Here is a 12,915-nt window from a genome sequence, read left to right on the forward strand (position 1 = left end):
GATCTTAGAAGTGCTCTAAGCTACAGCGAAAAGCCCACCCAGCCCTCGTCTCTGTTTGCTTGAACAAGAGCCTGAAAAAGACGTCTAAAGAGCTTTCTAGTGGTATCCTTCACTCGTTCTAAAAAGAACCTGTGTTCTTCACTGAATTAAAGAAATTTCACAGCTCCCAGGGGCTGGTGTGAAGTTAGCTTTTACTCGCTGCTGAATCAACTTAAGTTCCTTTCAGATTCATTTCCTAATGTGGAAAAGTCTCTGAGGTCTCCAAGCTACTATTCATTACTGTAGAGGGTTGAAAATCAGGTTATATTCTGTAATATAATGGGGCATAAAACATTCAAGTTATGAATCTACATAAAATGTGTGAAAGATTAAAAAAGCATACTTTAACGTTTATAAGTAGCTATTGTTGGTGCGTGAAAGAGAATTTTCTTTGGTGTGTCTACCTGTGAATGAGTACCAATAAAGGAGAGAAGATAGTTTATACACATACACACATTTGTTCTATATTTAGTATATCTTTCTGATTAAAATTTGTTATTATTTATGTGGGAATAGTAATCCTTTCTTCTGTAGCCAACATAGCACCTAGCCCAGGACATACACATGGTTTTGGTATTTAAACACATGGAAATTAAGTAAATTATAATGAAATCAGCAAAGCAACAAGCCCAATATGAGAATAACAGTACCTTGGCAGTTATCTTAAGTTCAAAAAAATTATTTGCAGCTTTACTGATTTTATAAATATAATGCTTGTACTTCAAGAGTTCATGAGAAATGGAAATAAAGGTTTGACTTAATTTGGCACAGAAAATTTAAATCCGTGGATAGTTTTTTCTTTTAAAATTTTTAAAATTATTTATTTATAATTGAGATGCAGAGATAGCGAGATCTCCCATCTGTTGTTTAACTCCCAGAATGCCTGCACTGGGCCCCAGCTGGCCTGAGGCTGAAACCAGGAGCTCAGAACTCAAACCAGGTCTCTCACATGGGTGGCAAGAGCTGATTACTTGAGCCATCACTGCTCTCTCCTAGGGTCTGCATTAGCAGGAAGCTGGAAATAGGAGCTGGGTGTTGAACCCAGATACTCTAATATGGGTTACAGATGGCTTTTTTTTTTCTTTAAAGTTTTACTTATTTATTTGAAAAGCAGAGTGACAGAAGGGGGGAGAGAGAGAGAGAGAGAGCGCGAGTGAGCTAGATCTTCCAGCTCTTGTTTTACTCCCCAGATGGCAGTAATAGCTGGTTCTGGGCCAGGCCAAAGCCAAGAGCCAAGAGCCAGGAGCTTCTTCTAGTTCGCCCACGTGGATGGCAGGGTCCCAAGCACTTGGGTCATCTTCTGCTGCTTTTCCCAGGTGCATTAGCAGGCAGCTGCACCAGAAGTGGAGCAGCTGGAATTTAAAACTGATGCCCATATGGGATGCTGGCGCTGAGGATGGTGGCTTAACCTGCTGCACCACAGCGCCGGCCCCATGGGTTGCGAGTGTCCTACCCAGTGTCTGTCTGTCTGTCTGTCTCTCAGATTTATTTATTTATTCATTTATTTGAAAAACAAAATTACAGAGAGAAAGGGAGACACACATACACATACACACACACACAATCTTCATCTGCTATTTTACTCCCCAAATGGCTGCAACAAGCAAGGGCTGGACTAGACCAAAGCCAGGTTACTTGAACTCCTTCTGGGTCTCCCACATGGGTGGCAGGGGCCAAAATATTTGGGCCATCATCTGCTACTTTCCCACATTCGTTAGCATGGAGCTGGATTGGAAGTAGAGCACCCAGGATTGGAATCAGTTCTCATATGGGATGCTGGCATTGCAGGTGGTGGTTTAATCCACTGCACCACAACACTGGCCTCCTTAACCAGTGTCTTAACCTCTAGGCCAAACACCTATCCCACATAATTTTCTCATAATATTCATTTTGCACATTTTATATGAAAACACTGTACCAGATTATTTGTGAGACAGAGAGGGAGAGATCGCCTGGCTGCTGATTCACTCCCCAAATGTTTGCAACAGCCAGGGCTACACGTGGCCAGAACTCAATGTGGGTGTCTCAGATGGTGGCAGACACCCAACTACTTGAGACATCACCTCCTGCCTCCAAGAATGCACGTTCACAGGAAGCTGGAATTGGAAGTGGAGCTGGGACTCAAACCAAGACACTGACACGGGTTGCAGTCATCCCAAGCTTCACCACTGTGCCGAACAAGCACACCCCTCTAATTTTTTTTTTAAGTACACTCATATATCCTATTGTCTCAACAAATGTTCATATAGATATATATGGATTTAATGTTATAATACTGTTAGAAAGTTGGAAGATTTTATTGCCTGCACATCTTTTTTTTTTTAAATAGTTTTATTGAGGTAGTATTTACTTACTACAAAATTCACACACTTCAGTGGTTTTTAGTATATTCAGAGTTGCACAGCCACTATCTAATTTTAAAACAAATTCATCACCCTGAAAAGAAACTGTACTCAGTCACTCTCCATTCCTCATCACCTTCTGCTCTGTCCTCTCCTAGGCAACTAGTCGTCTACTTTCAGTCTCTCTATTTACTTATTCTGTACATTTCCTATTCAGGCTTGAATATGGTTTGACTTATGATTTTTTTTTTTTTTTTACTTAATGATAGTTTGAAAGCCATAGGCATTCAGTAGAAAACCTACTTCCTATGTTGAACTTTGATCTTTTCCCTGGCTAGCAATATGCCTGTGATTCTCTCCATGCTGGGCAGTCAGCAGGGAGTCTCAGCTCCCACTCAGCTGTGTGATCAGGAAGGTAAATAACTGATACTTAGCTGTGTACTGCGTTGCTAAGCTTTGTTTGGCTGGTTAGAGGTACTAAATGCTGTTTCAAGTTATATTTTCCTTTTTTAAAAAACATTGATTTATTTGAGAAGCAGACAGAGAATTCCTATCCATTGATTCACTTCCCAGATGACCTGCAACAGCCAGGGCTGCAGGCCAAAACTAAGAGCAAGGAATCCAGTCCAGGTCTCCTACACTGGTGGTAGGGACCTAATTGAGGTATCACTTGCTATCTACAATAGTCCACATTAGCAGGAAACTAGAATCATAGCAGAGCTGGGACTCAAACCCAAAACTCTGATACTGCATGTGAGTAACTTTACTGCTAGGCCAAATGCCTGTCCTGATATTTTCAACTTCTGATGGGTTTTTGAGAAGTGACCCCATATCCCATCTTAAGTTGAAGAGTGTTTATACCTAGAATCATACAAACTTTTTTTAAAAAGATTTATTGTATTTATTTGAAAGACAGAGTTACAGAGAGAGATAGAGCCGGGGGGGGGGGGGGGTCTTCCATCTATTGATTCACTCCCCAGATGACCGCAACAGCCAGAGCTGAGCTGATCCGAAGCCAGAAGCCAGGAGCTTGTTCCAGACCTCCCACATGGGTGCAAGGCCCTAAGGACTTGGGTCATCTTCCACTGCTTTCCCAGGCCATAGCAGAGAGCTGGATCAGAAGTGGAGCAGCTGGGACTCGGACCAGCACCCATATAGGATGCCGGCACTGCAGGCCAGGGCTTTAACCTGTTGCACCACAGCGCTGGCCCCTCTTTTTCTTTCTTTCTTTCTTTCTTTCTTTCTTTCTTTCTTTCTTTCTTTCTTTCTTTCTTTTTTTTTAGATTTATGACTTATTTATTTTTTTTGAAAGGCTGAGTTAGAGAAATCTTCCATCTGTGGGTTCACTCACCAGACTATTGCAGTAGCTGGGGCTGGGCCAGGCCAAAGCTAAGAGCCAGGAGATTTATACAGGTCTCCCACATGGATACAGGAGCTCAAACACTTGGGCCATTCCCCGCTGCTTTTCCCAGGCCATTAGCAGGGAGTTGGACTGGAAGTGGAGCAGCCAGGACCAGAACCAGTACTCATGTGGGATGCCAGCGTCACAGGTGGCAGCTTAACCTGCTACATCACAATGCTGGCCCCGCGAGACTATTTCTCAACCTAAATGTCTTGGCACCTTGTAGACAATCAATTGGCCATAAATGTCAGGATTTATTTTCTGGGCTTTCTGTTCTGTTCCATTGATCTATATATCTAGTACCTTTCTTTCTTGGTTTTTGTTGCTTTGGATTAAGTTGTCAAATCAGAATGAGTGAATCCTCCAGATTTCCTCTTTTTTAAATGTTATTTTATTCTGTGACTATCATTTTTTATAAAGATTTATTTATTTATTTAAAAGGTAGAGTGAGAGATGGGGAAGAGACAGAGGCAGAGTAGGGGAGGGAGGGAAAAAAAGGGAGGGAGGGAGAGGGAGAGGAAGAGGGAGAGGGGGAGAGAGAGAGAGAGAGATTTTCCATCTACTAGTTCACTTCCCAAATGTCTGCAATAGCTGGAGCTGGGCCAGGCTGAAGCCAGGATCCAGGAACTCCAGCTGGGTCCCTCATGTGGATGGAGGAATTGAAGTACTTGGGCCGTCATCTACTGCCCCCCACATATATTAGCAGGAAGCTGGATTGCACGTGCAGAATAGCTGAGACTCAATCTAGGCTCTCTGATATGGAATGTGAATATCCGAAGCAGCTGCTTAACCTGCTGTATCAAAGGTATTACTGTTTTTTTTTTTTTAAGATTCATTTATTTATCTGCTTGACACAGTTACAGAGAGAGGAAGAGACATAGAGAGATCTTCCATCTGAGGGTTCACTCCCTAAATGGCTGCAACAGCCAGGGCTGGGCCTGCCTGGAGCCTGGAGCCAGGCATTTCTTCTAGGTCTCCCACATGGTGCAGGGGCCCAAGCAGTTGGGCCATCTTCCACTACTTTCCCCAGCACACTAGCAGGGAGCTGGATCAGAAGTGGAGCAGCCGGAAATGGAACTGATGCATATATGTGATGTGGCACCAATAGATGGCGGCTTTACCTGCTATGCCACAGTACCAGCCCCAAAGTTATTACTTTTGCAGATCTCGCTGAGGTAGGGTTTAATCCTTAGGTTGCAGTTTCATAATCTTAATTCTGTAAGTTTTCCCCAAAAGCAAATAGGTTCTAAAGCCTTGGCTTATATTTCTCAAACTTGCAGGAAAATTCCACAGATTTGCATCATGGGATATTGTTTTAGTGACCTGAATTCCCCTTCCAACTTGTCAAATTGGTTACTAAAATAAACATGCCTGATAAACTTGGAATTGTAAACTCAGGCTGAAGGGAGGCATACACAAAATTGTTAAGTTATAGGCATTTGGAACCAAACAGTTCTCCATTTGAATATTTTTTAGTCATTTAATGACTATGTAATTAGGGCAAGATTTTGGGCCCTCTTCTATGTGAAATGGCAGGGGGCTGGGGAGGGGATTCCTTCCTCATTGAGTGGTTGTGAAGATAAAATGAAGTAACAGATATAAGCCTTTTGCACAGTGCGTGCTACCAAATTTTGGTAAATGGCACAGTGTGTGGGCGCATGTCGCCTGCAGAGAACCACTCTGGACGAGTAGGGGCTTTCTTGGGTCCTTCCACTTGGGATGACATTGCACAGGACTGCAGCCCTTCTCATTCCAGAATGGGCTGGAGAGAAGGAACTTGGAGAGCACAGCTGCTCGTGGCTTTGGACATTTTATTGCAATTGGCAAGCCAAAGCCCCTAAATTTTGATGTTGTCCATGATACTGATTCTTAGTAACTTCAGTGGCAGAGGGTACTGTTTACTGGTGTAGTCCCTAAATTCTGAGATCTAGGGCCGCCTTTATAGTAACTTCTCCAGAGTTTACAGATCCAGAAGCCTTAGTTTACAGAGACTCACTGAGATTTAGGAAACAAGTGACTGGTGCTGTGGCTCACTTGGTTAATCCTCCACCTGTGGCGCTGGCATCCCATATGGGCGCCGGGTTCTAGTCCTGGTTGCTCCTCTTCCAGTCCAGCGCTCTGCTGTCGCCCAGGAAGGCAGTGGAGGATGGCCCAAGTGCTTGGGCGCCTGCACCTGCGTGGGAGACCAGGAAAAGCACCTGGCTCCTGGCTTCAGATCAGTGCAGCACCGGCCATTGCGGCCATTTGGGGGGTGAACCAATGGAAAAGGAAGACCTTTCTCTCTGTCTGTCTCTCTCACTGTCTAATTTTGTCAAATAAAAATTAAAAAAAAAAAAAGAAAAGAAAAGAAACAAACAAGTGAGGGAGTGGGCTTTTTCGCCTAGTGGTGAAGATGCCTCCATCCCTATGTCAGAGTGCCCAATGTTGGCTCCTGTTCCTGACTCCAGCTTCTTGCCAATGCAGACCCTGGTAGGCAGCAGGTGATGGTTCAAGTAAATGAGTCCCCACCACCCATGTGGGTTCAATCCTGGCTGTTTGCAGGCATCTGGGGAGTGAACCAGTGGATGGGAGTGCTCTCTCTTTCAAATAAGATTTTTTTTTTTTTAAGAAGTGAAAACCAGGGGCTGGCGCTGTGACACAGCAGGTTAAAGCCCCAGCCTGCAGTGTTGGCATCCCATATGGGCGCCGGTTCGAGTCCCAGCTGCTCCTCTTCCAATCCAGCTCTCTGATATGGCCTAGGAAAGCAGTGGAAAATGGCCCAACTCCTTGGGCCCCTGCAGCCATGTGGGAGGTCTGGAAAAAGCTCCTGGCTCCTGATCAGCTCAGCTCTGGCCGTTGCAGTCATTTGGGGAGTGAACCAGCAGAATGGAAGACCTTTTTCTCTCTGGCTCTACCTCTCTGTAACTCTTGTCTTTCAAATAAATAATTCCTTAAAAAAAAAAAAAAAAAGAAGTGAAAACCAATCACTGAGTAGTCAAAATAGATGTCACAAGAATCCGTCTACTTAACCCTCAGGAGAGCTCTACAGAAAATTGTAACTCAAAGGCTGAGAGTCTGAAGTAATATTTAAAATTTGTTTTTATTTTATTTTATTTTTATTTTTTGACAGGCAGAGTGGACAGTGAGAGAGAGAGAGACAGAGACAAAGGTCTTCCTTTTGCCGTTGGTTCACCCTCCAATGGCCGCCGCGGTAGCGCGCTGCGGCCGGCACACCGCGCTGATCCGATGGCAGGAGCCAGGTGCTTCTCCTGGTCTCCCATGGGGTGCAGGGCCCAAGCACTTGGGCCATCCTCCACTGCACTCCCTGGCCACAGCAGAGAGCTGGCCTGGAAGAGGGGCAACCGGGACAGGATCGGTGCCCCGACCGGGACTAGAACCCGGTGTGCCGGCGCCACAGGCGGAGGATTAGCCTAGTGAGCCGCGGCGCCGGCCTAAAATTTGTTTTGTATGAACTTAGTTGCAGAGTACTGTAGAAGCATCAAAAACATAGGAAAGATGGTTGCCAGTTGGAAGTGAGAAGTGCCCGTTGAGTAATGAGAAAGGAGAGAAAAAAAGCAGACATTAAAAAAGACAGGCAGCATTGTAGAGGCCGTTTATATCAAGACAAATTCTGTATACTTTTGAGGGCATTCATTGATCCTAAGAGAATGTGTGTACTGTGTGGATCATTATCATGTACTTCATCACAGTATGAGTAATTTTCAGGCAACTGTATTCTAGAAAACATAAGTTTTCCATTCCATGATGGAGCAGAAAGTTCTTAAATAGATTCTTCATTTATCTGGGATATCATATTCTGCCATGATGCCAGATAAATCAGATGTGACTGGCCTCAAATTTGACTCAACAAGTTGAATTTGCAGTCTAGAGCAGTATTCACACAAGAAGTAGTGTGGGGAGCTCTGGGATGAACTGTGTGTGCCTTGTAAGGAATGGGGTTGTTACGAAGTATCCCAGAGGGGGAATCAAGGCTGTATCTGTAATAACCTCTCTGTCCATAGGGTTTCCTCCCAGCCCCTTCATTGCTCAGCTCCATGGAGCTCCATTCTGGGGTGCCTTCCTGGGGAATCTAAGGAATGAAACCACTTGGCCACTAGCAGTATGCATAGGGCAGCCCTTCCATTCTGGTCCAGCATGAACCAACCTGCACAGTAATGCTCTTTGGTGGAGGTTGAAATTGCAAGAGGTTGCTGTAAGGTGAATGTGACTGGTCACCCACGCTGGATTGGAAATGGTAAAGTTTTCAACTTAAGGAGGTTGTCTTAAGTTCAAACTTCCAATTGTTTTGCCTACCTCGCATTTTCATTTTTTTTTTTTTTTTTTAAATTTTAAGTTAGGTGTAAAGCCGTCTCAAGGCCTGAAAATAAGAAACCCGCAGAATTTTAGAACTGGAAGGCTTTTTTAGAAAACTTTTCCAGCTTCCTCATTTCACAGAAGGGACAATCGAGGCCTGGGACATGCTATAATTTAATGTAGGTCACTCATTTAATTAGTGGCAGAGGGAAAGGGGACCCAGGTGCCCCAACGCCTTCCTAGGCCGGTGCTTTTCCAGTTGACCCTGCTCTCCAGAACCAGTGTCACCCGCCCGCCCTCCCCTCCCTTTTTTTTTTTTCTTTTTTTTCCTTTTTTCGTTTGTTCTTCGCTTCCTTTCCTAACTGTGCGGTTTAGGACGGGAGCCTGAACCTCAAGTTCAGCCCCGGCTCTCCAGGACTTGAGTCAGTGTGCGCTCTCGCCCTCCATCAGGACTTGGGGCTGGGTCTCTCCCAGGCCTGGCGCCTTTAGCGCGGCAAGTGCTGGACTTAGCACGGGACCCGAATCGCTGCATCATCGCGAACTCTCTCCGTGCAAAACCCGATTTCAGAGCCTTGCCGTGCGTCTCAGCGGGAACGGAGAACGTGAGCCCTAACCCTCGGTCGTTTACCAAGGAAGCCCTCGTCATTCCTCGGAGGACCCGGGCTGGCCCGGAGATGCCCTGCGTGTGAGTGACCTCGGCGCTGACCCCGCCACCGGTCGGATCGCAGCCGGGGCGTGCCTGCTGGGGCCTGACGTGGCGGCGGGGCTGCGGGGCGGGCCGCGCGAGGGGAGAGGCCGCCGCGAGGGCGCGGCCTGACGTGGCGGCCGCGGCAGGGCGGCGGGCAGCGGGCGGCGAGGGGGAACCCGGGCCACTGCACTGCCCCGCGCTCCGGCCAGAGGGCGCCCGGCCCCAACCCTTCCCAGCCCCGGGGCCGCCCGGGGCTGCGGGAGTAACCGCGCCGGCGATTGGGTCTGCGGCGCGGCGGGGCCATGTTGGAGCGGGGCGGCGACCCCACCTCCCGCCGCCCTCCGCCCTAGGTCGGGCCAGGCCGCGAGGGAAGTGGAGCGGCGAGGGGGGGATCCTCCCTCCCGGGTTGCCCGACGCGGCCGGAGGGCTGGCGGGAGCTGCGGCGGTCACGGCCGCCCCTCCGCGCCGGGGCCAATCAGCGGCACGGGCACAAATATGCAAATAGAGCGCCGGAGCTGCCGGAGTGCCGCTCGCAGGGGCTGGTGGGGTCGTGCTGGGGGAGTGAACTGGGCCAATCAGGCGGGTGCGTGGCGGCGCGGGGGAGGCGGTGCCCCTTCACTCCTCCCTCCTCTCCCTCCCGGCCCCGCGCTGACAGGGGGGCCTGGCCGCGCCGCCGGTAAGTGCTGCTGCCGCCGCCGCCGCCTGCCGCTGCCACCCGCCGCCTCAGGCGTGGGGAGGAAGCCCGGGGGGCACTGCAGGGCAGCGGCCGCCGCTCAACTGGTGGGGAAAGGCGGGGGCGGGTTCTGTCAGCCGGGTGGTCGCTGGAGGCCGCCCCCACCCGGCCAGCCGCGCGTGTCAGTCTCGGTCGAGGTGGGGGGCGGCGGGGGCGCCTCAGTCATGGCGAAGCGCGAGAGCCAGCGAGCGGCGGTGAGTACGTGCCGCCGCCGCCACCACCGCCGCCGCCTCTCGGCTGGGGAAGGGCGGGGGGGGGGGGGGTCGGGGCAGGCCGGGCCGCGCCGCCGCTGGAGGTGAGGGGCCCGCGCCCGGGGAGGCCGGGGAGGGGGCGCTGCCCGCACGTGCGGCCCAGCCAGCCCGCGGCCCGCCCCGCGCCTGTCATGGCTGCGGGCGGCCGCCCCCGCCCCCGGCCCCTCAGACCCTGGGGTCGAGACCCGGCCGCCGCGCCTGTTGCGTCGGATGGAGGCGAGGGCAGGGTGGTGGGCAGGGCCTCCCCGTGGGCTCGGATCCCTCCTGAGGGTCGGGCTTCCCTCCATCCTGCAGTCGCTGCCCCCGCCCGCCGCTGTCTCGCCTCCGTGACTCATGACAGGGCGTCCCGCGCGAGCGCCGGTGCCCCGGAGCACGGGACGCCCCCGGCGCTTTCCCAGGCCTGGCCTCTCGGTTGCCGACAGCCCTGCCTTCCCTGCGATCCTTCGCCCCAGGGCAGCCCCGAGGGCCCCTCCGCGTCTGCGGCGTGGCCCGCACCCCGCCGGCCGCTGTCTGTGTGCGGCGGCTGCCGCTGCTCTCTTGGTTCCTGGGTGTGGGACGTGATGGGTGGTTCCGGGCTGTCCTTGGGGACGTGCATCCCAAAACCAGGCTCGACCCGGAAAGCCTGGGTGTCTGATTGGCCTGTCGCCGCCGCCAGCTCAGAGAGTGGTTTCTGTTTGTTCCTTTTTTGGTTTTGTTTTCCTTTTTTTTTTTTTTTAAAGAAAAATAAAACTTTTCCGAACAAAGTAGACAAGAATTATTTTTTAAAGTCCTATTAACAGTGCTATACAGTTACTTTCCTGGAAGCCTACGATTTGACACCATTATGACTTTTATTCATTTATGTGAACCATCTCAGAATTCCCCTGTATTTAATAAAGTTTATCTTCATTAACAAAATCGCTATCACAACTTAGTTTCTCCGTTTTGCACTCTACATTTCACCCCTTCTTTCCTCTGATTTTTAAATTCTCCAGACCTGGAACGGAACAGAGGGCTTCTCTTTTGTAATGTTATCCTCTGCTAAATTCTGCCTGATTTTACAGGTAGTTTTAAAAGACCCATTAGGTCTGCAAACACTTGAATTTACAGAGGCGAGCTTGAGGGAGGATCACACATTGCAAAGGGAGGAGGTTTGTTTGCAATGCAGATAATGGTCCTAGTAGTATGTCTTCTTGGGTTTACCAGACTTTAATTTAGATGCAACTTTTAGTGAACAGTGGGCAGCACAGAGCCTTATATATATATTTCTCAAGTGTTTGCTAAATGAGAAACATCTATTGCTCAAAAGCAAGTTAAACCTGTGTGATGTATCTTTGAAGACTTCTCTGTTTCTTATACGGTTTTAATATTTCACATTAAATAGTTACAATGTACTACAAAGTATTGGCAGGTCTCAGGCCTTGGGAAGTTCCCTATATACCACATATAATAAATACACAAAATGCTCTGGGGGTAGGGGAAGTAGTTGCCTCTCTCCTATGGCTAAGTGTAACTTTCTCATGGATATTGAAGTTAAAAACAGTTGCAATTGGCTAGGAGAAGATGATGTCCTAAGGGTATAGGAAACAATATTAGAAAATAGAAAATAGCTGTGCTAGTGTATCCAGTAAAGCTCTTTTTGGCTTAGAGGAGAATCAAAACTGTCACTTAACCAACTGTGTTGCTGTAGTCAAGTTTCTTGGCTTTTATGAGCCTTAGTTTTCCTTTGTATTAAACTCAGTTTTCTCTGGTTTTTAATTTTGGGATAATAAGTATCCTGTAGATCTATTTATTATAATAAAAAGTATTATTTTAAAGATTTTATTCATTTGCGAGGTAGAGCTCGGGGTGCGGGTGGGGGAGACAGAGAGAGAGGTCTTCCATCCTCTGGTTCACTCCCCAGATGGCTGCAGTGGCTAGAGCTGAGTGGATCAGGAGCCAGGAGCTTCTTCCAGGTCTCCCGTGTGGGTGCAGGGGCCCAAGCACTTGGGCCATCTTCCGCTGATTTCTCAGGCAGTAAGCAGAGTGGACGGGAAGAAAAGCAGCTGGGACATGAACTGGCACCCATATGGGATGCTGGCACTGCAGGTGGAGACTTAGCTTATTACACCACAGTGCCAGCCCAAAAAGTATTATTGTTTAAAGATTTTTTTATTTACTTGAAAGGCAGAGTTAGGAGGACACACACAGATAGAGATTTGCCATCTACTGGTTCACTCCCCAAATAGCTGTATTGGTCAGGGCTGGGCTGGGAGCCAGGAGCTTCTTCTAGGTTTCCCACATGGGTGTAGGGTCCCAAGCCATCTTACGCTGTTTTCCCAGGCACATTAGCAGGGAGAAAGATAGGAAGTAGAGAAGCTAGCACTCGAGCCAGCACCCATATAGGATGCTGGCATCACAGGCAGAGGATTAACCTGCCATACCCTAACACTGGCCCCCAAACAGTATTTTTAGTAATTTTAAATATATGAAAAGGCAGGTAGTTTAAAATTATGATATGGTTAACCTTATGGAAAAAGAACATTTTTAAGAGAAAAACTTCAAGTGGATAAGTATGAGTAAAGATTAGTAAATATCCTCAATGGGAAAAGCCTATGAGAGGATAAAATTAAACTGTAGAATTTCCAACTGGGAAGTATCTTTAACTTCAAAGCCTTTATCTAATGCAACTGAAATTTTTCCTACAGTAAGGCTATGTGCCAAAGCAATGTAGCTTACCTGTTGAATCAAGACAGAACTGAAGAAGAGGCTTACTGTATGAAATTTTAGAGGCAGGAACTGAAGTAACATTCCAGATTTAGAAATGGAATCTATTGAACTTACCAATAATAAAAGAATAGTGTTGGTAATATGAACATTTTAGGTTATCTAAAAGTTTAGATGTGTTTATCATTGATGAGAATATAGTACTAGAAGAAAAAGCTGATTAAAGAACCGAAGAATAAAGAAATCGTAGAGATGTCCAGAGTCTGTAAAGGTAAAGAAAATATGACTGAAATAATAGATCAGCTTCTTACAGAGACTAAACATAGGTAAGACTATATAAATGAGGTGGTTGGTCAGAGTGAAAACTAGAGAAGGCATGTTATAAGTGCTTGAAATCATCTTTTTAAAAAATTTTATTTATTTGAGAGGTAGAGTTACAGACAGACGGAGGGAGAGACAGAGGGAAAGGTCTTTGATCTGCT

At 47.9% G+C, this 12,915-nt stretch overlaps 1 protein-coding gene across 7 annotated transcripts in view; it reads left to right on the forward strand.

The window, feature by feature from the left end:
- The window catches only part of CHD9 (chromodomain helicase DNA binding protein 9), a 285,267-nt gene that overhangs the window by 69,667 nt on the left and 202,685 nt on the right, over positions 1–12,915 (forward strand). For 4 of the 7 annotated variants that reach the window (XM_062177142.1, XM_062177149.1, XM_062177148.1 and 1 more), the window contains exon 1: positions 9,383–9,440. The exons of 2 other annotated variants lie outside the window; for them this stretch is intronic. The gene's annotated coding sequence lies outside the window, so the exon portion shown is untranslated. Of the gene's footprint in view, positions 1–9,382; positions 9,441–9,672; positions 9,692–12,915 lie in introns of those variants that run through there. One more of the 7 variants, XM_062177147.1, reaches the window with a different exon arrangement.

Source organism: Lepus europaeus, chromosome 19 (assembly GCF_033115175.1).
Source record: "Lepus europaeus isolate LE1 chromosome 19, mLepTim1.pri, whole genome shotgun sequence".
NCBI classification, from domain to species: Eukaryota; Metazoa; Chordata; class Mammalia; order Lagomorpha; family Leporidae; genus Lepus; species Lepus europaeus.